Below are 21,727 nucleotides of genomic sequence, written 5' to 3'. Positions count from 1 at the left end.
ATGGAAGGACATTGAACCTTGCACGAATAAATGCAAGTCGGTGTGCTACAGATGAAAGAGATGACATGTATGATGGAAGGCCAAGTGGTGGGGTTATTCCGTGATACCTGGGGGAGCAAACACCCCCACCCCAGGCGAGGTTGTGTTGATTTTCAATGGGACAGACCACTTACTTTTAAGTAAGCTTAAAATGTGTTACTTACCAAATGTTCCAAATGTTAGATTCATGCATTTACCCAAGCAGCAGAAAGGAGAACACAGGCAGAATACTCTTGTGTAGAAAACACAGAGAAATAGCTTCAAACACATGCTCTAAGCTTGGAGCAAAGCTTAGACACATCTTCCATGGCGAGAAGGGAGACAGGAGGAATAAGAAAATTTCACTTCCTCCCTCATCAGAGAAGAGACGGCATGGCCTACCTGAGTCCAGGAACACAGTTCTATGATCTTAATCCCTTCATGCATTCACTAATGTTCATGCATAGTTATGTTTGGGTGCAATTTCCTGTGGCCCCTTGCATAATTAGGGTTCTGTAATGTACAAGAAGCCTCCAGGAATACAAAAAAGCTACCCCTTGCAGACTCCACACAGCTGAGATAGTGTTTAAGAGGGCTTTAAACTGCTTTTCAACGTCTATACCAGACATAGGCAAACTTGGCCATTTGGGACTACAATTCCCATCATCCCTGACCACTGGTCCTGTTAGCTAGGGATCATGGGAGTTGTAGTCCCAAAACATCTGGAGGGCCGAGTTTGCCTATGCCTGATCTATACTCCCCTTAAGCGTATCCTATCTGCTATCAAGAAGCACATGAGTATTATCCTTCCCCTGCTATAATGGGTTGGGAGTTACTTGTGCGTAATCCTGCTCCGTTTGAGCATTAGATTGCCTGGTTAAACCCTCCGGACTGCACAGCCCATCTCAGCGTGGCTGCCCTTAGTCACTCGTAGAATCTGTCTGTGGGCGTTTCTTAAAGCGTTGCCAACATAAGAGTTGTTTGACGCTCAATCGTCGCCGCCTCTCACTGCGCGGGAGTCTCCTGCGCAGGGTGGGCGTGGGCAGCGGGGTGCTTGGGCTCTCCTCGCTAACTTCCAATGAAGAGTCCTGGAGCCCCTGCACCTCCCTGTCCCGTTGCTCTCCTGGATCCCTGGTGTTACACTCATTCTCTTCCCCTTCTTCCCAGCTGAGTCTCCCTCTACCGCTGTGACCTTCCCCTGCAGAATCAGAGACCCTCTCCTTCTCCCGTGCCTCTGATAGCAGTTCCCTGACACCTGTGTATTATCCTCTCCCGTAGTCAGGACACCCATCCTGTCCAGAGCACAGATAAGAAACCTATCATGAGTTGGAATCATCCTGTCAATCCCTGACTCATCTGCTTGGAATTCTGATCCCTGTTTCCTGTTTAAGAAAGTGATGGTTGTTTCTTAAGTTCCACACCAGGGTCTGAACCTATGGGAAACATACCCTCCAATACTGAGGCCCGGGGTGGATGAATATGTGACTTAGATCATTCCATTTACAAAAGCAATGCCCTGTGTTCGGAGGCAGTATTCCCCTCAATGCCAGTTGGTGGAAATCACAAGTGGGGAAAGTTCTGTTGCATTTAAGTTCTGCTTGCCAGAAACATCTGGTTGGCCATTGTGAGAACAGGACACTAGTCTAGATGGAACTTTGGTCTGAGCTAGCAGGGCACTTCTCATATTCTTATATTTTTACTCTCCTACCCTGCTGAGAGTCAAAACAAAACTGGCTGATTGAAAAGCAGTGACCTACAATTGACATAGACAGGATTTTGATTCTACTTAACAGACACCCCTACATAACAGATAGTAAGAAAGGACGGTTGTTTTCAAAAGCCAAAGAACACACGTTTTTAGCTCCGTGTCAACACTAATCATCCTTCAGGACCATTTGTTTATAGAGTCGCAACAGGTTCCATTTTGCATCTAGAAATAATATATTCCAGTAGGAAACCACATTGTGATAATCGCTGCACCAAGGGCAAGATCTCAGAACGTATGCATCTGAAATAATAGTATTAATGACTCATTGGCATCCTGCATTTTGATGTACAAAGAAAGCAACGGGATATTCTACCCCCAAAGGTTACCCTCCCTCCCCAAGCATCATTCCAGCCAATAAATGAATACATCTGCCCCATAGCTTTCCTCTGTCTTTAATATGGGTCTATAATAGTACCGATTAGAAAAGCTCTCACAATGTGAAGCAAATGCATGAGAAAGTAACGTACAAAAGCAGCATTCAAAAATCCAAAGCCTTGTAAAAGGTCAATATTAAAATATAAGGGATGTTGTGAAAATCTGGCCCATTCCATGGAGTTCAATGCACCTTTAGATATTTTGAAATAAAGGGGTAATCAGAACATTTTAAAAATTATAATCGGTACCATTTTTTTTCCTGGGGGTACTCAAGGGCATGCAGTACCAGCACCTTTCCTCCTCAAATTGTTAAAAGTGTGGAACTTACTATAACAACTTCATGATGAGCACTGGCACATTTTTTTTTCTAAAAGAAAAAAGAAATAAAAGCACTGATTATAATGAGCTACAAAAAGGGATGAATATTAAAAACAGACCATAAAAGGTTACCTAACAAAACTGAAGGAAGTAAATGTCCCTTTACTTGGAACAAATTTTGTTGAAACATTATGACATCATAGCATTTGTGGGCCAGGTTTATGTGGGAATGCATAGCCAATGGGGGCGAGGGGAGGTTGTTTGCACTGGCTACTGGTTTCGAATTAAACAAGTCTTCTCCAGCAGTCCATTCAAGCGGCAGCTAGGATTGTCCTCAGCATCACTTGATCCTCTTGCTCTCATTTTGAAAATATATCTATCCATATTCTGCAAAAAAAGAGAGAGAAATATTTTGATACTATACTATACCATACCATACCCTCCAACATTTCTCCGATGAAAATAGGGATATCCTATTCCATAATGGAAATTTTACTATTTATACCCCACACATCTTACTGGGTTGCCCCAGTCACTCTGGGCAGGTTCCACCATATATTAAAAACATAATAAAACATTAAACATTTTTAAAAAAAATCCCTATACAGGATTGCCTTCAGATGGCTCAGGGGGGGGGGGTCAGATAACTCCAAACCCTCCAACATTTCTCCAGCGAAAATAGGGACGTCCTAAGGAAAAGCGGGACATTCTGGGATCAAATAAGAAACCGGGAGGGCTTCTCTAAATCAGGGACGTTCCTGAAAAATAGGGACACTTGGAAAGTCTGCTATACTAAACTGAAATGTTTAAAAGTTTCTTTGATTGTCCTTGAATCTTCCCAGCACACTTGCCATCCGCTCTTGCCACACCAGTGTGGCGAGCCGCAATCTTTGAGAACCACTGTTATACAGCATGCATGCAATAATCTCCTGACAGATTGTTTTTTTTAAATGAAAGGAGTCAGCAAGCTTGAATGAGAGAATGTTAATGGGGAAGGGTTGCTTAACCCTTTGCCCTCCAGCCATTTTGCTGCTCAGAATTCTGCCCCCACCCCAAGTTACTTTTCCATGGTTGGGGGGGGGGGAATCTCATTCTGTAGGTGGAAAGGCATCTTGGAGCAAGAAAATGGCAAACCCACCCATACAGGTATATCTAGTAGAGACGGTTGTCTGCTCAAAAGGTGGGCGAAGTCCTGACAGGAAAATAGGACGTGAAGATCAAAAGCTTCTAGGACTTCCTTGTTACATATGAATTTGCAGAAACTGCTCGAAGCAAGAGAACAATGTTGGAATAAAGTTCCCCTTGATGCTCAAGACATTAAAGGTTACCATATATCAGCCGCAGGGCAAAGTGATCCAATACGAAGCATGCAATTTTCAGATGGGCTGGGCTGAAGAAGATAAAGCAGCAATGTCATAGAAAGCAAAAACATTACATAATAGGATATTAGAATCATAGAATTGTAGAGTGAGAAACATGGGCGTAGCTAAGGGGCCCCGGGAGGGGCAGCTGCCCCCGCTAAATCAATAAAAATCAATGAAAATACATAGCAAACTGAGGTTCCTTCCCCCCTATCAAAAGGGGGATACCAAGGATAATCTAGCCCAAGCCCCTGCAATGAAGGAATCTCAGCTAAAGCATCCATGACAGACGGCCATCCAAACATAGCTTAAAAACCTCCAAGGAAGGAGAGTCCACCACTTCATGAGGGAGGCTGTTCCACTGTTGAACAGCTCTTAACCATCTGACAGGTCTTACTGATTTTTAACTGGCATCTCTTCTGTTGTAACTTGAAGCCAATGGTTTAGGTCAGCGGTCTGCAACCCGCGGCTCCGGAGCCGCATGTGGCTCTTTTACACCTTTGCGGATACTAGCGAGGGGAGGAGGCGCATTGTGCGCCCCGACACTCCCCATTGTGGCGGGCGCTATACTGGCTGTGACGTCGCATGGGGGCAGTGCGTGCGTTAGTCACTCACCGTCCCAGCGTCACCTTCCCGCCCGCCCGCTACATGGTAAGGGGCATGTACGCTGGTCACTGCATTGAAAGGGGGCATGTACGCTGGTCACTGTTTTGAAGGGGAGTGAAGAACACACACACAAAAAAAGGTAACTTGTTAATTTAACGTTTATTTCTATGAGGAGGAGTAATTCTGAGGGGTCAAACAAAGAAATAATAAAAAGTGACAAAAAACTTATTTTTATAATGACGAGTTTTGCGGCTCCCAGTTTTTTTTTCTTCGGAAACGGGTCCAAGTGGCTCTTTTTGTCTTAAAGGTTGCAGACCCCTGGTTTAGGTCCTACCCTCCAGAGCATGAGAAAACAAGCCCGCTCCATCTTCCATGTGACAAACCTTTAGATATTTGAATTATATATAATAATTGAATGGCTATCATATCTCCTCTCAGTCTCCTCATTGCCCTCCTCTGTACACATTCCAGCTTGTGAATATCCTTCTTAAATTGTGGTGCCTAGAACTGGACACAGTACCTCAGGTGTGGTGGCCCCCTGGCTTCTACTCCGGAAGACCCAAGAGCCACCAGCTACCACTGCTAGGTACAGTGTTGCTTTATTTTCAGGTTCCCCCTCTCAAGTTCCCCCTCTGTGTCCCTAAACATTCAAGGGTGTAGCTCAGGGGCTGCCTTCCCACAAAGAATTCTGGGCACTCAGGTTTAACCCTTGCAGAGTTTCAGTTGCCAGAAACCCTTTACAAACTATAGTGCCCAGAATTATTTGAAGGGGGAAATACGCTTCAAATGTGTTTTAAGGGGTTAGTGTGTATATGCAGCCACTCTTTGCTCTTCCTGCTCAGTTCCTGTTTGCCCTGGCTCCTATTCTCCTATATGGAACACACCATCTTAAACATGCCAACATTTCATGGGATGCCAGGATTGGACACCCACCTTCTATTCCACTCCGACCAGGTGTGTGCTTGTGCAAAGAACATCTCACTGTGAGTGAGTGTAGCAGCAGCTGATGTAGGTGCCTTTCCCGCACTGATGGTGGTGGTGAAGGAGGGATGTCCATATCTTGTGGTGGTCCTGTCAGCCATTTTGTGCCATACGGTGCCCCTGCACCAGCCACATTTGTGTTACGCCATGTTCCCCAGTAGCTATTTTGCGATTCCTCTCACAGATGAACGTGAAAAAAGGAGGGAGGTTGGTGGCATTAAAAAAAAGAGAGAGAGGCGAGCCTTGATGTATAGTTGCTGACACCTTTGAAATAAACCATCCTATCTACTTTCTAACTGGCTTGAATGTGCATTTTAGTCAAGTCCGGTTCTGGCTGGAGGAAGAGTTTGCCAACAGTTTGAGGTAATGCTTTTGTTCTGTACACAGTGCCCTTTTTCGGAGCCACCAAAAGTTGTTCCTGGCTGTTTTGTTGCAACTTGCAGCCTGGAAGCCTGTGTCCATGTCATGCTAATAATTGAAGTCAGCAAGAGAAAAAGTATTGCAGGGTGTGGCTGCTAACTGTCTGGCTCAAAAGGTGCACCCAGTCCGTGGAGATCTAAGCAGCATCCACACTAGGGTAAGATATACTGCTCCTTAGGTCAATAACAGGCCACAGGCACTGATTGTTTTTTGTAAACGTTTCATGCTTAAAACCTAAGGTATTTAGAAATGTTAAATAACCCTGGCTTCCGCTGTTACCTGTATAGTTTTCCCTCTGAGAAAAATTTGGGAGGGATCAATACCAAAAGTACGTCACACATGGACACTGAATTTTCACCCTGGTGAATATGAGGCCAGTCCCACCATTAGGCAGAGTGGGACGGCTGCTTCAGGCAGCAGAAGCTGCTGTGAACAGAGTGGCAGCAAGTTTTTGGAGGGCAGCATGGCCAACGTTCAGGGATGATAGGAGTTGTAGTCCACCAGGTTCCCTGTCCCCAGTGGATAGGATTGCAACCATGGTTATATAAGGGATCAGACCCATGCTATTATCTTTTCATAACAACCTATGGTTTGATGTTAATGGACTTTCTAATACAAAGACTTGGATAATTTAATTGTCTCCGGAAGCTTGATAGCACTTCAACTAGGTCTATATTTTGGGATGGAAGAGAACTGCGTCCAGAATCTAGGAACGTAAGTTCTATAAGTCCTGACAAAATGTTCCTTCTTTTCTTAGTGCCAGGAACTCTGTTTATATCTTAGAACACAATCTGCGCCAGTTCCTTCTGCCCACGAACCAGTGAGGGTGGGGAAAACAGACGATAATTGAAGAGAAAGGCAACACAAGCTCAGTGTGCATTATCAAAACCAACAACTTAAAGCAGCGAGAGACCCCCACTGTCAGAGGTGGCTCCATTCCTATTTATATAACAGCTGATTCCATGGAGTTATGGCTCAGATATTTATCCACATTGCCACATGCAGATTGTTTTGTATTGCTCCCTTTCCAAGAAAAGAGAACAAATGCTTAATATCAGAGCTTGAAAGGCCTAGCATGAAACCAATAGCAAAGTAATGAAACAGAGTGTTCCAAATACTTTCATGGAATCACAGTGTAGAAAAGCGACAATTCTGCGGATGCTTCCGGAGAGCAATTTGCATTATACACTGCAGATGGAATTGCTCACATCTGTTCTGACTTGGATGCTGTGGGCTTTTATTTTATGTATTTATTTTAATTTTATTTTATGAATTTAAATTCTTCTCCAAGGAGCTCAAAGTGGTGTACATGATTCTTTCTCTCTCCTCATTTAATCACAACGACCCTGTGAGGTAAGTTTAGACTGAGAGGCAGTGACTGGCCCAAGGTTACCCCATGAGCTTCATGGCCAAATGGGGATTCAAACTTTGGCCTCCCAGGTGCTACTCCGGCAGTTTAACTACTACACCACACAGGACATGGGTAGGCAAACTAGGGGCCAGATCCGGCTCAATCGCCTTCTAAATCCAGCCCGTGGACGGTCCAGGAATCAGCATGTTTTTACATGAGTAGAATGTGTGCTTTTATTTAAAATGCATCTCTGAGTTATTTGTGGGGCACAGAAATTCGTTCATATTTCCCCCCAAAAATATTATCTGGCTCCTAACAAGGTCTGAGGGACAGTGGACTGGCCCCCTGCTGAAAAAGTCTGCTGACCCCTGACACAGGATCTTTAACATAGCTGGATAGAGATGCTATTTTGGACATGTTTCAGCTTGTGCAAGCTGGTGTTGTAGACAGTGCTTTTTTTTCTTAAAAAATGTTTAGGGGGTAATGCTCTCTTTGACTCAAGAAAATCACCATTTTATAGTTCAAATTGGGGAAAATAAATACAGTAAATGGACAAAAGTACAAGGAACATGTATTACTTCATATTACACAGCTGACAGCTGACAGTAACTTCCACATTGGCATGAGGTTGTGTGCACTAACATCCACATTCCACACTGCTTCACACATTAAACGCTCACTTCCATCTAAGACTCAGGAAACATTGTGACAGGAAATGAGGCTGCCATTGGGGGTAGAAATGAAACTGACAATTCACTGTGCTAGAGAAGAAGCAATTTTTTTAATTTTTTTAGTTTCTTCTTCCGTTAGATTCACAAAATGTTTAGGGGTATGCGTACCCCTGTGTACCCCCCCCAAAAAAAAGCACTGGTTGTAGACAAGCTTCTTAAAGGCTTGGGACCTTTCAACTGTTTTTCAAATCCTTGCCCTTTCTGGTTATTAAAATCTGCTTGGCCTGAGCTAACTAAGAGAGGCAAAGGTTAAATCCCCACAGAACAAATTCAGATGTGGACTCTTTCATTTTGTATAAGTCTCACCCAGCATATCACGTGCCGTCCTTGAGGAAGGTCTTGGGAAAGGTATGGGTATCATCCATGTGGTCTTGGATGTTATGAAAAATTTGGATTTAATCTTGGTCTCTCTGGTAGGCAGTATTAAATAAAATTGGGCAATATTAAAAAGAGGGAGAGAGAGGGAGGGAGAGAGAAGAGAGAGAGAGAGAGAGAGACTATTTTAAATGCCGCTTAACATACATGCCTGTTGGTTTGAAAGAAATGTTAAATAGTACATTTGTAAATTTGTACTCTTCCTCTAAGGAATTAACACAGAGCCAACAAAAGGCAGTGTGATGCTTAGCAGGGACTCTTGACAGAGGTTTTAAAATGAAGAAATCTACAGTTAGAGCAGCTGCCCCCCCCTCCAATAACAGAGAAGCCAAATGCAGCTTGAGTAATGGCTCCTTTGCAACCCCAATAAGCAATTCCAGGTCCCTTGTCAGTTGGTCGAGCAAGAATGGCTTTCTTGTCAATCTCAGACTCAAGAGAAGTATCATTCTCACCCGCCTAACTCAAAGCTAAGCTGTATGCCAGGCCAGCCTCGACCCTAGAGAAATTGAAGAGGGGAAAAAAAGAAAACACACGGAAGCAAATTGAAGTAAACAGATCAAGCCCCTAATAAACCCCTATTTTAAGGTTCACGCAAGTCAGAATCTAGACTAAATCTGGAGGAGAAAGGCTCCATTCATTTTGGGTCTATTTTACAGAGGACCTTCCTTGTGTAGGAAATCCAAGAAAAACTTGGAAAAAGAATTCTAACTCTGCTAATATATCTGAGCAAAGACTTCGCCTCTGTGAAACACAAAACAAGGAGGACCTTGTAAGAGACACCCCCCGCCAGCACCCCGAATATAGGAATTAACTGTGTCTGATTAAGAAATAAAGAAAAAGAAAGCCAATGTAAGAAAAGGGCTATACTTGCTTGGTGTATAGGAAGGACTCACATCTTTCTCCACAAGGACCACTATGGTTTAGCATGGGTTGCCATATTGTAGAGATCTCAGAATTGCATATAAAAAGTTCCAGGTATAGTAATAATAAATAAATAAAATAATAATAATAATAATAATAATAATAATAATAATAATAATAGTATCCTCCCCGTCTAACTGGGTTTCGCCAGCCACTCTGGGCAGCTTCCAACGTATATAAAAGCACAATAAAACATCAAACATTAAAAACTTGCCTAAACACGGCCGCCTTCAGATGTCTTCTAAAAGTCAGATACAGTGGTACCTTGGGTTAAGTACTTAATTTGTTCCGGACGTCCGTTCTTAACCTGAAACTGTTCTTAACCTGAAGCACCACTTTAGCTAATGGGGCCTCCTGCTGCTGCCGTGCCGCCGGAGCACAATTTCTGTTCTCATCCTGAAGCAAAGTTCTTAACCTTGGGTACTATTTCTGGGTTAGCGGAATCTGTAACCTGAAGTGTATGTAACCTGAAGTACCACTGTAGTTTATTTCCTTGACATCTGATGGGAGGGCATTCCACAGGGCAGGTGCCACTACCGAGAAGGCCCTCCGCCTGGTTCCCTGTAACCTCACTTCTCGCAGGGAGGGAACCACCAGAAGACCCTCAGAGCTGGACCCCAGTGTCCAGGCTGAACCCACTGCCTCCCCAGGTAGGGCAGGGAATGTCTCCTATGAAACCCTCAAGAGTCACTGCTGGTCAGGTTGGACGGCATTGTGCTGGATGGACCAGTAATTTGACTCAATGTAAGGCCCCCTTCCTATATTCTTGTGGTGTTTTATAGTCTTTGTTTTATGTCTTTATTTGTATAGTGTGAGACAGTGTTTCAGAGACAGTGTCACTGCAAGGAAAAGTACTTGTAACAAAAGCATTTTCTCCCTTGACTCACAGATCACAAATCATTGTTTAAAACGAACAAACATACAGTACTCAAATAATTAATCTGTCATACTCTGATCAAGCCCAAGAAGAACATGTAATCAAATATTAAAACAAAGTTTGCAGTCATTTGCATGCCACAAATAAAATAAAGTAAGAAAGTATTATGTTTGAAGGGCCATCTACCATCTCACAGCCTGTAGAGAGGAAGGAGCATTGAGCTATAGCCAGCAGCTGGGGCACATAGTGCCTGAATCTGGATGCCCAACAGGTGAGGGCATGACAGAGAGAAGAGGGAGAAATGTAGGATACAACTTCTGCTGTGTTTTGTCCATTCTGGTGGCATATCTGGTGTGTTCCCCTAGTGTCTCTTTTGTCTGGCATGTCCCAGGTTCGTTGGCATACCAGAGCTTTTACCAAATCCTAAAGTTCTTCTGCCAATGGAACTCAAATATCGGATTGTGTCCTATGCCACCTAAAGAACCATGAAAGCCCAATTCACTTACAAGCTTGGCCACAGGTTATACAGAATGAAGCTCCTTTTGTTTTCCTTGTACAGCAAACTCCTCTCGCAAGAAATGAATAAATAAACAAACTATTAGGCATCCGTTAGCTGACATGAACATACAAACATTTTAATCCTTTAAAAAAGGAAAGAAAGAACGAAATAGTTTAAAAGAAAAAGGAGTTGGTAAAAAGTTACGTGGGTCGATGATAGAACGGGGCTGGGATTACGAGTCTGTAAGACGATTCTTTGTGGAGTTTCAACAACGACATTTTGTCTTTGTCCAGAAAAAAAAACCTCAAAGCTAATGTGGCTTTATGCCACAGGGTATATTTTGCAACTCTGTGTGCTTCATGCCAGGAGTGACTCTAGACTGGAAACCGCATGGCAGTCTCCAAGAATGAAGCTCTTTTTTGCAGGTAACTTTTAAAAATATTTAACATATAAACAATGAAATTCAGAAACATGCAGGGAACAACTCGCTTGCCCTGCATGCACAGCCCTGGTGTGCACAGGCTCTCAAAAAAGGCGACTTCCCTCGTTCCTCAGCTTATGCCTGAAGGCACAGAGAAGAAGGCCTGGGTGGAAATGCGGGATATGGGTGCAAGTCTATCATCCCCACTAATATACCTTATGCTGCCTGTGTGCAGGCAGTGGGAGAGGGAAAAGTGGACCCTTAGGTAGATCTTCCACATGCGGGCATGACAACTGCATCATCGCGAAAGGACTGTGTGCCCATTGTATTCATGATGCACAACAAAAATGATCACAAAATGCAGAATACAGTAAACCTGCAACTTATGCACATTTAGCTTGTGTACATTCAGCTTTACATGTTTGGCAATTAAAATGAAATGAAATGAAATTAAATTAAATGATTAGAATAGAATAGAATAGAATAGAATAGAATAGAATAGAATAGAATAGAATAGAGGAAATGGGGGGGAGGGGGTCCAGGGGGGAGGGGAAAGCTTTGGCAATCCCACCCTAATGTGCTTTGACTATACATGATTTTGGCTTTAAGCTTGATTCCCATGCAAATTGCAGGCTTAATGTATTTTCTTATAATACTAAGCACTTTCTTATACTACAGGGCCATGGGTTGCTGCAGCAGGAAAGCTGGAACACCAGGGCCCATTGAGATCCACAGCCATTGGGCCCCTCCCTCCCTTTCAAGGTGGTCATTCTAAGAACAATTTTGACTGTGTACACATTACTCAGTGAGGCCACTCCCCCCCCCCAATGTATTTGCACATCATTGTACGCATCAGCACAGTTGGATGTGCTTTTGAAAAAAATCGCCGTCTGTTCACACCCGCTGGTGGACTGGGAGTGTGGATGTCTTCAGGCGGCTTACATTTTCAAATCGTTTCAAAGGTGTTTGAGGGAAAACACAATATTTCTCAAGAAACTCCAGGACAGATGTGAATTGTGGCTAGCGTGTTTATACGACTTCCCAAACTGGTCGTGAGAAGACACTGAACTGGAGGCAGAACAAATGGGAGTGTCCACAGCCTCTATAACTTGAGGAACTGGTCCTTGAGTTTGTTTGTTTGTTTTCCTTCTCTATCCATTTTACCTTTTGTGCTATGCCTTTCAGATTTTAAGCCTGTGAGCAGGAAGTTTTTAATCTATGTATGGCATTTAGAATATGTTAGATGCTTCATAAATTATACTACTACTACTAATAATAATAATAAATGGGTGGGGAGGCAATTCAAATGGATTTCCTCCATTTCATAGCTTCTGGGATTATCCTGATGGATCCTTGCCTGTGCAAATGATGTTGCACGTTTCCAGGAAATGAAACTATGTAAGCTGGATCCCTTCGGTTGCCTTTGTGTGTCAGCAGACTCCAGAGGAATCCATCCAAAAACAACCTGATGTAAGAAAATATTACACTGGAAAGAGTCCAGTCTAAAAACAATGCTCATCTGTGTTGTACTATTAGGACAGCATTATACCCTGTGATTTTTTTAAAGTTGACATTCAGATTCTGAGGCTGAAATTCGAGGTCAACGTCAAGAGGTTAATGTTTTGTGAATAATTTCATTTTTGCTAAAAATGTATCGTGAGAGCTGATCAGAGACAACAAGTAATGCAGAGTTGGAAAGGGGCTAATTTGTGTATCATCTATATTGGTCTTCCCAAGTGCTATCAAAGAAATAATTTTATTCCTAAATGGAATTTACTAACTTTTTAACTTAGCTTAAAAGAAAAGAAGGGTGCTTCTTAAATTTGCAGTTGTCACTTCCCCTTTAAAGGAAAAGGTGCCAACATCAAAGCAATGGAACAGAGTCCTCTATTTATAAACAGAACAAGTACATTGCTGGCAGCATCATCCTTGGCAGGCTCATGACCTTGTATCACCTCCTTATTTTGCCTTAAGTGGACTTTGGGAGGGTAGCTTTCCTTATGCTGGGAATCTGCCAACAAGGATGTGATTGACACCTGTCAACAAGGTAGCAGAAAGAGATCATGTGCCTGAGTCATAAATTCCAGACAGATGTCAAGCTATAAAGGTTCCCATCGTGGACTTGGTTTTGATGGCTGGTCCAACATTTTTGGATTACCATCCAGTCCCTCTGTGAATCACTTTGAAAGGTTCTTTATATGTTACTAAAAATAGGATTCATTATTTCATACACTCACACTCAAGGCTGCTACCTTTGGAACACTGAACTTTCCACAATGTTGGTCCCGCTTATGATTTTAATATTAGATTTATGCAAAGATTTAGTCTTTGCATGAGATTTTACTTAGCAATTGGAAATGTGCAGTTTTGCCCATTTCTCCGTCGGCTGTTCTCTGATCATGTAATGTACAGCAGCGATCCAACTGGAGCCCCATTTGAAGGGCTACTTCAAATGCAAAGAAAATACGTAAGGAAGAAGAGAAAATGCATTTCATAAATCATGTGAACGAAAAAAAGGGGGGCTTTATTCTAGCATTTTAAAATGGCATCAGTGGAGGGGCAATGCCTGTCAGCCTCGCTTTTTCCACCTCCTAGCCTTCTGGCATTGAGTGGGAAGGTCAGAAGCAAGGATAAACTGAAGCCACTTCTAGTCTTCAAGGATCAACATAGCCAGGACTTGTGCAAGATCAGGGTCTCTGATTGTAGAGAGGGTTGCAAGTTACTGGGTACAGTTTCAGAATGTCCAAATAGGGCTACAGTCTGATCTGTTTGATCCACCAAATACACCTCTATGATATAAATTTTCCGCTTTGAATTATCCCTCAGCAAATCTGCAGGGTATTGGTCACAATATACATTATGAAACTTGGAGAATATGCAGAATATGCATCATGAAAGTTGGCGGCCTTGTGAGCAGGGAGGTGCGTGTGTGTTGCCTTTTTTTGCCCTTCTTTGCCTCAATGGGATACTTGGAAATTCAACTGGATCTTTAACCCATAGAAGTGAACTCAAAGGACTCCCTCCATCTCCCAAACACAGGAGACTGGTGCTGCAATTTGGAGAAAAAAATATATCTCTTAAAACAACTAAAAGAAAAGAAAAGGAAGAAGGAAATCCATGAAACTGTGGTATATCTGTGAGGAGAGCGGGTACACAACATGGCACAGAGATATGTGTTGCATTGTTTATCATTAGTGTATCATTCATGTTGTCCTGGGCACTAGCCAATATGTGAAGATATCACGTAGCACTCGTAACTACAATAGGTACATTTAGCTTGGGAGCGGAAAAATCATTTTTGTAATAAGACACTATTATACTTTTAATGCTAGGCAAATGTACTGGCGACAGAAGTGCTACATTGGAGTAAAACACCTGGCTGCTCTGAAAGAGCTGAAGGACAGCTGTTACAATCGTGACATTAAAAATACATCGCCCAGACTACAAAGAGTTCTTGCGGTAATCTCACCTCAAACACTTGAGACAAAATGCCATTGTCAGGTTTGAGCATAAAATGCAGCAATGTTTAATCAGGGATTATTTATGCCAGAGAAACAAAAACCCAAAGTTAAAAACTTTGGAACTGAAAAACTTTGAAATGGAACAGGTAAGAAACAGACTAGGGAAAGGTGTCCTTGACGAGCTCTGGTGGAAACAGAGTCACCATTCAGAGAAATCTCATTTCTGTAATGGGAGTACTGGTTTACAAGATACAGTATCAGCCTTCATAGGGCAGCTATCTTCAATCACCAAATACCAGCTGTTTATGTTTTTTTTAAAAAAAGATACCCACACAAGTTAGGCTGCTACCTGAATGTACCAATTATTTGTTTAAGGAAAAAGTGCTGACATTTGCATACTTTTCTGTAAAAAAAAAAAGGGGGGGGGCAAATGGTTCCAGATCGACTGAGAGGAGAGGATGCTGTTTCCTCTCCTACCTTTGTAGGGCTTGAGGACCAATTTTTGCAGTCCTACTGTCTGATTTTGAAGAGAGTCCAGGTTTCACTTAACATATTGGCATGAGTCAAAAATGAAGAAGGGGGAGATGGTTGCTCTTGCAATGTCCTTTGCCTCTGACATTTCTGCCTTGTACTTTTTATGAGCTTTCCTTGTGCAGCGTGAACGAAGGCACCTCTAGCTTTCAGAGGCCACTTGTGATGTCTGCCAGTGTCAAGCTACCCTCCAGATAACCAAGCATGTTCCTTCCATGCTTCTCAGTCCTAATAAAATATGTGTAATGTCATCCTGCATAACTCATCTGGTACTCAGAGTACTCAAGCTGAACAACTTCTTCTTAGTCCTAATAAAATATGTGTAATGTCATCCTGCATAACTCATCTGGTATGCAGAGTACTGAAGTTGGGGCATGTCTGCCCCATAAAGAAAATGATAATCAAATTCTGCACTGAATTCTGCGCTGAAATAAACTTTAGATATATATATTTTTTGCAAGTGGAATAAATGGTCCCAATGACATCCTTAAAAGACAATTCTATACATCTCTAGTCAGACGTTAAGTCCCATGGAGTTCAGCTGGGCTTAAGTCCAGATAAGTGGTTATTATGGGACTGCAGCCTTATTCACTGGTTTGAGTTTAATTTATATAAGGAGGGACAGAAATGGAGATTGTAAGCAGGGATATGGCATTCCCCTCGGCCCGTGGGAATTTTCTTCCTAAAGGAACACTTCATGCAAGGACAGCCGTTTGCCAAGAAAAGTCAGAGAGGGATTGTGGAGCATAATGCAATACCTGTTTGCACGTAGGTTATTTTTGCTTTGCTAACCAGGAGCAAGGTGCTGTGCAGAACACAGAAGCGACACACACAAGCACCTTAGCCCCAGAAGGTGTGCCTCATCCCCATCCCCATTTCATTTTGGTACTTGGCACATGGGGGGGGCATCATTTAGGCTGTATACACACAGCATTTGAAATGAACAGAGGCCAATTATTTTTATTTTTTACAGTGGGCTTTTGTACACTGCGGTTTGCAACTATACACACCTTCATGTGATAACATCATCTCAAGTGTGGCATAGTGGTTAGAGTGCTGGACTGGGACTGGGGAAAGGAAGGTGGAAATCCTCACCCAGCAATGAACTTCGCTGGGCTCAATCACTATCTCTCAGCTTAATTTACCTCGCAGGCTTTTTGTGAGGATCAAAACAGAGGGGCAAAGTTATATATTGTTACAGATCTAGGGTAACAGAGGTTGGGGGTGAAAGGTCACCTGTAACTGCTAGAGTTAGGGAATGCTAGAAATTAATAAACAGTATACGGTAATTGAGATAATATTGAAGGGAAGGTGCCAGATGTTAGATCTAAAATGCAGGCTAAACCAGGAAATCTCCTTGTGGGAAGGACCATCAAGGTATGGCCAGTCATTGACCTTCTGCCTGACCCTGGGTAAATAGCAGAGTTGGGAGGGGGAGTTTACAGGAGGCATGATGTCACATAGGAAAAAGGTGTCCTTTTGAAACTGAGAGGCTGAGGAAGAAGGCAGGGTCAGCAAACTTTTTCAGCAGGGGGCCGGTCCACTGTCCCTCAGACCTTGTGGGGGCCGGACTATTTTGGGGGGGGGAAGGGGGGAATGAATGAATTCCTATGCCCCACAAATAACCCAGAGATGCATTTTAAATAAAAGGATACATTCTACTCATGTAAAAACACGCTGATTCCTGGACCATCCATGGGCTGGATTTAGAAGGCGCTTGGGCCGGATCCGGGCCTTAGTTTGCCTACCCATGAAGAAGGGGGAGAACTGGATGTGCTGCTGTGAAGGCCAGAACCATCTTGGTGAATTGGCTGAAGAAAGGCTGGGAAAGAGCACAGAGATGTCTGGGAATCCAGTGCTGGGCTGCTGGGAAGGATAGGCTGCTCCTGAGATGCGAATGCTGTGAACTCTCTTCAGAGTAGATCCAGGTGTAAATATGTGTACAAGAAACCATATTTATTGAACACACTAGTTTCCACCGCGCCTTGATTCCCCAATGGAAACAGCAGAGATTGGGGGTGGCATGCAACCTTGGAGGAGAGAAGGGGTATAAAAGTAGTAAGTAGCTAAAATGAAGCAGCAGCCTGTGATTAAAGCACTGGTGAAAAAGCTTGCCCAAATTCTGAAGCCGCCTTTCCCCCAAAAGTCATTTGCAATCCTGTTTCCCTGGAGCAGAGAGACAGCGGGTGTTTCCCTGGATTAATGATGTGGGTCATTGCTCAGCTCAAAGGCTGCATTGAAGGAGATGGCTGAAAACTGCTGCAGACAGGTGGGTGACAACCACCCTTCAGAACCTTTTTATAAGTTCCCTGTCGTGGATGGCACATTGAGACTGAAATAAGAAAAGTGTGAACGAGACAAACAAACGGGATACAGTGTGGGAAGATTATTTCTGGTCTGCAGGAGGCTCGAAAAGGTGGCTGCATGCTTGTCACAGTCAAATAATTATAGGCAAGGGTCAGGGGCCTTCCTGGAAAAGCAAAGCATGCCTCCAGGGCAGTGAAACCTTTACACAATGCTCCCGCATAAGTCATTGTTCAACGACAATTATCACAAGATCTGGGAGGCCCAACAGCTTTGTAGCCATAGGGTAGAGGTGGAGGAATAGCCTGGCTGTCATTTGCCCTTTTAAACGCACACACAGCTGGCTCAGGAAAGAAGTAGACAATCGGCAAACAAAACATAATAGTCAACCATAATTAAGGCCATAACAATATATCACAAAATGGCAAGCTATTGCTGGGTGGGTGACCATGAAAAAATATCAATGGCTTATTCTTGCAGCTTGATCCTACTGGTGAAGCTTTGTACAGCTGCAGAAAGTGAAACAAGATCAACGGCTAGTATTTGCATATACAGCCATTATTAATGGCATATCTACAGAGGCCAGGCTAAACAACTGGCAACCCCAATTGTGGGAAGGGAGCACTGCTGATGCTAATTGCTTTTGGCTTTTGTGATGGCTAGTTGGGTGCTCCTCTCCTGCAGCTGTACAACAGGTAAGCTAGGCAATATTCTTCATAGAGAGCATATTAAAGCACATGCACAGAGTAGTGGTACTTGGGAGAATTTATCAAGACCTATCACCAGGGTGAACAGACGCAAAGGAGGACAAGGGTCTTGTACTTGTGCAGAGGAAGGAATTTTAGCAGGTGCGGTTTGTCATGCAAGAAAGGGGATTTCCTTCTTTTTACACAACTCACAGGGACTTTGTTTGCCTCTGGGTGCCCTGCTGATAACCCCACAAATGATAGCCAGGTAGAATGCAAAACATACCTCCCAGCCAGCGTTGTTGTAGATACAAACACACTTTCCCACCTATAAAATTATTTGAATAGGCCTGCTTACTAGAATCATAGAACTGCAGAGTTGGAAGGGATGCCGCAGGTCCAACCCCCTGCAATTGAGGGATCTCAGCTAGATCATACATGACAGCTGGTCACCCAACCTCTGCTTCAAAACCTCAGGCTCCCTGCTTGAGACTTCCCCGCCATCCATTAAGTGGAAGGGGACATGGCTGGGTGATAAGGATGCAGCAGAGGGCTGGGATCAGAAAGGATGTCCCTGCTCTCCTCTCACTTCAATCTAATTGGATAAAATGATTAGATAGGGCTGTAGCATTGCTTTGATTAGGGTAGGAGCTGGACTAGGACCTGCAACACCAGGATTCAAATCCCCATTCAGTCACACTAGGTGACCTTTGGCCAGTCACACCACCTCTCAGCCTAAGCCATCTCACAGGGTTGCCATGAATATCAAGTGGGGAACATCACCTCAAGCTCATTGCATGAAAGGTTAATATAAATTTAATAATAATAAAGAATAAGCTGTTCCTTTGCACCATTTCATGCAAGCCCTGAACAGTTTTTGCAGACTCACAGTTGACCTATAAAAAAGCAGCAAGCGTTACCCATGCCTCTTACTTGTTTTATTTGCGTGAAATGAATGAAAGGACTTGGCAGCTGTTTGCTTAGTTGGGTTGAGAAATAACAGCTGCTTTTCATCTCAGTGGCTTTCTCCCGCTTTCTGGAGGTTTGCTATATTGCATCATGAATCCAAAGAAAAGTGGTCTTGCTTAGCAGACTAATTTACATAAGCTCTTGGCTCCAGAAAAAATAAATGACTGGCCTAGTTTTCTTGTTCTTCCGACACACCTATAGACTAATGCTATTAATAACTATTATTTGGAAGATTTCATATGAGGAGTACCTAGGATTGTGACCTTAATGGTTCGAGTAATAAGTGGGAGATTGCATTCATATACAACTAGCAAACATAGGGCTAGTTAGTGCATGAAGGGGCTAAGACAATACAGCTGTGTAGGTCATGCCCCGTCTTCTCAGATGAGGGAGGAAATGAAGCCCTCTCTTCCTGTCCACCCCACTCTGTACCATGTAGCCAACAAAGGAGGGTGTGTATAAGTTTGTTCCCAAGCTTAGAGCACGTGTTTGGAACAAGATTCTGTATTTTCTGCTCAAAAGCTTTCTTCCTGTGTTCACCTTGCTGTTGCATGGAACAATGCAATCTGTAAGTAAAGTAAGTAAAGTAAAGTAAAGTATTTTAAACTTACTTAACATAGTGTGGTATGTTCAATGATAAGAGGGGTAGAAAGAGATCCACTGTTTCAGTGAACTAAATGGGATATTTAAACAGATTTAACAGCCTATTTCCACACTTTACTGCTGTACAAGTTGTGACTTGATTTTAAACTCTGCTGGGGCTTTCTATGTGCTAGTCCCATGTTTTGAAACTAGGCACCCAGCCGATTTATTATCCATCCACCCCACACACATGGGTCACAGGGATTCATATATTTCCACTCCCTCAAAATACAAAAACTAAAAGCCTCCTAACTTGTAAGTATTCTTAAATCCAATGTTCTGTAACAGTGGTGCAGGACCTGTGGCCTTCCAGATACTGGAGAATTCCATCAGCCCCAGCCAGCATGGGCAATGGTCAAGGATGATGGGAATTACAGTCCAGCAACATCTGGAGGGCTGAAGGTTCTCCAGGACTGATCTAGAACATGAGATTAATATTGAGGTCACAATCATGCAAATGTCTAGAGCTGCATCATACATTAGGCAGAAAATATGAAATTCCAAAATGTGCTAAGCAGGTAAACATGCTAAGGGCTTGGTTCTAGCTCCTCTTCCTTAATAATAATCTTCCTTAACTATATGCATGCATTGCTGGCAATCCTGTTCACGTGTGTAAGGGTAGCTTCCTTTCCTCATCTGCAGAGTGTCCCATGCCTCTAATTAGAAGAAAGAATTTTGGCAAGCGCAGGGATCTACGCCTTTCTTAAAGATGCAGGAGCATCTTTTTGCCCCTGGGCACCCAAATTACATGGTGTAGTCAGAATGAATCCTGAAATTTGGTAGTAAAGTACTATTAATTGTAATAGGAGTATCAAAGGAATAAAGTTATGGCTCTACATGTCTTTGCAGGACTGAATTCAAGAATACAAAAAACTCCTGGGCCCTTTTCGTTGCTCTATAGGGCCAGGCGTACTTGTCTGGAAAGCACACTGTCAGAAGTTATTACTGCATCTTTAAGAGAAGGGATTATACCTGTTGCACTGAAAAGGGTGGTGCTGGTGGTGCATCCTTAGTTAAATAAATCAGATGTTGACAGAACAGTCCTGGATAATGATCACCCTGTGTCTAATTTTTCATCATTAAGTGAAGTTCTGGAAGCACCGCCACTCAAGGCAGTTTGGGATGATACTGATTATTTACATCTATTCCAGTCTGGCTTTTGGCCTGGTTATAGGACAGAAAACACCTTGGGGACTGGGGAATGGATAGGGGGAGCATGACCCTGTTGGTTTTTCTGGACCTCTCAATGGGTTTCAGTACCACCAACCACTGTTTCCTTCTGGGTTGCCCAACAGGATTGGGTCTCAGAGACACAAATTTATAGTGGCCCCAGTCCTTTCTGGAAGGATGATCCCAGTCAGTGGTGCTGAGAGACTTCTGTTCCTCCCCTTTTGGGCTGCCACAGATGTCCCCTATGTTTTTGAATATGTGAAACTGCTGGTGAAAGTTATCCAGCAAACCTGGGCTGCAATGTCATTAACATTTATTAAATCTGTTAATTGTTTCCTGCAACCAATGGAAGTCTTGAAGTGATTTTGTTGGCATCCGTCTGTCTCAGGAGGCAACGAAAGAGTATGCCTTTGCAGGCGAAGTCAAACTGTTGGAGAGTTAGAGCACCTGCTGTGGCTGTAGAGACCAAGACCAGGGTTTGAACCAGCCAGCCAGCCAGAAAAGTCACTGAATGACCTAGGGCCAGTCATCATGCCTCAACCTGACCTACCTCACAGGGTTGTTGTGAAGATGGAGTGGGGAGGAGGAGAAAAGGCCTGTTTCCTTGCAGCTGGGGAAGTCCTGCAGCAAGTTACAGAAGAAAAATAAATAAAACAAAATACAGAAAGGTGCGCTATATAATGAAGCATCCATTAAAACAATGCAATATGTACTACAATGTTCAACCCCCCCCCCCAATTGTCCAAATTCATTCTGGGCCTATTTATATATTTTGTAAAAACTGCCTTAATTCCTGGGTCGCCGGCAGGGGCTGACCTTGAGCCGAGGGTCTTCCCGCTGGAAGCTGTGTCAACAGAGCCGCATGCTTCGCCCCCATCCCACGGCACCTCCTGGCAGCGGAGCTATCACGCCTCCCCCAGCGCGGGCAGCTCGGCGCTGATT

General features: G+C 43.4%; 1 long non-coding RNA gene across 2 annotated transcripts; it reads right to left on the bottom strand.

The window, feature by feature from the left end:
- Positions 1-1,561: 1,561 nt before the first annotated feature.
- Positions 1,562-21,703, bottom strand: LOC310706889. 2 transcript variants are annotated; one of them, XR_014526224.1, is made up of 3 exons: positions 21,602-21,703; positions 21,336-21,406; positions 1,562-2,866 (listed from the first exon to the last, which is right to left on the bottom strand). It is a non-coding gene; the product is annotated as an uncharacterized lncRNA (long non-coding RNA). The 2 variants fall into 2 exon arrangements; XR_014526225.1 differs by lacking the exon at positions 1,562-2,866 and adding an exon at positions 18,928-19,539.
- Between the last annotated feature and the right edge of the window lie 24 nt (positions 21,704-21,727).

This window comes from Podarcis liolepis (assembly GCF_965112155.1).
Source record: "Podarcis liolepis genome assembly, chromosome: 5".
Taxonomy (NCBI): Eukaryota; Metazoa; Chordata; class Lepidosauria; order Squamata; family Lacertidae; genus Podarcis; species Podarcis liolepis.
This window is presented reverse-complemented; position numbering and strand designations above follow the sequence as displayed.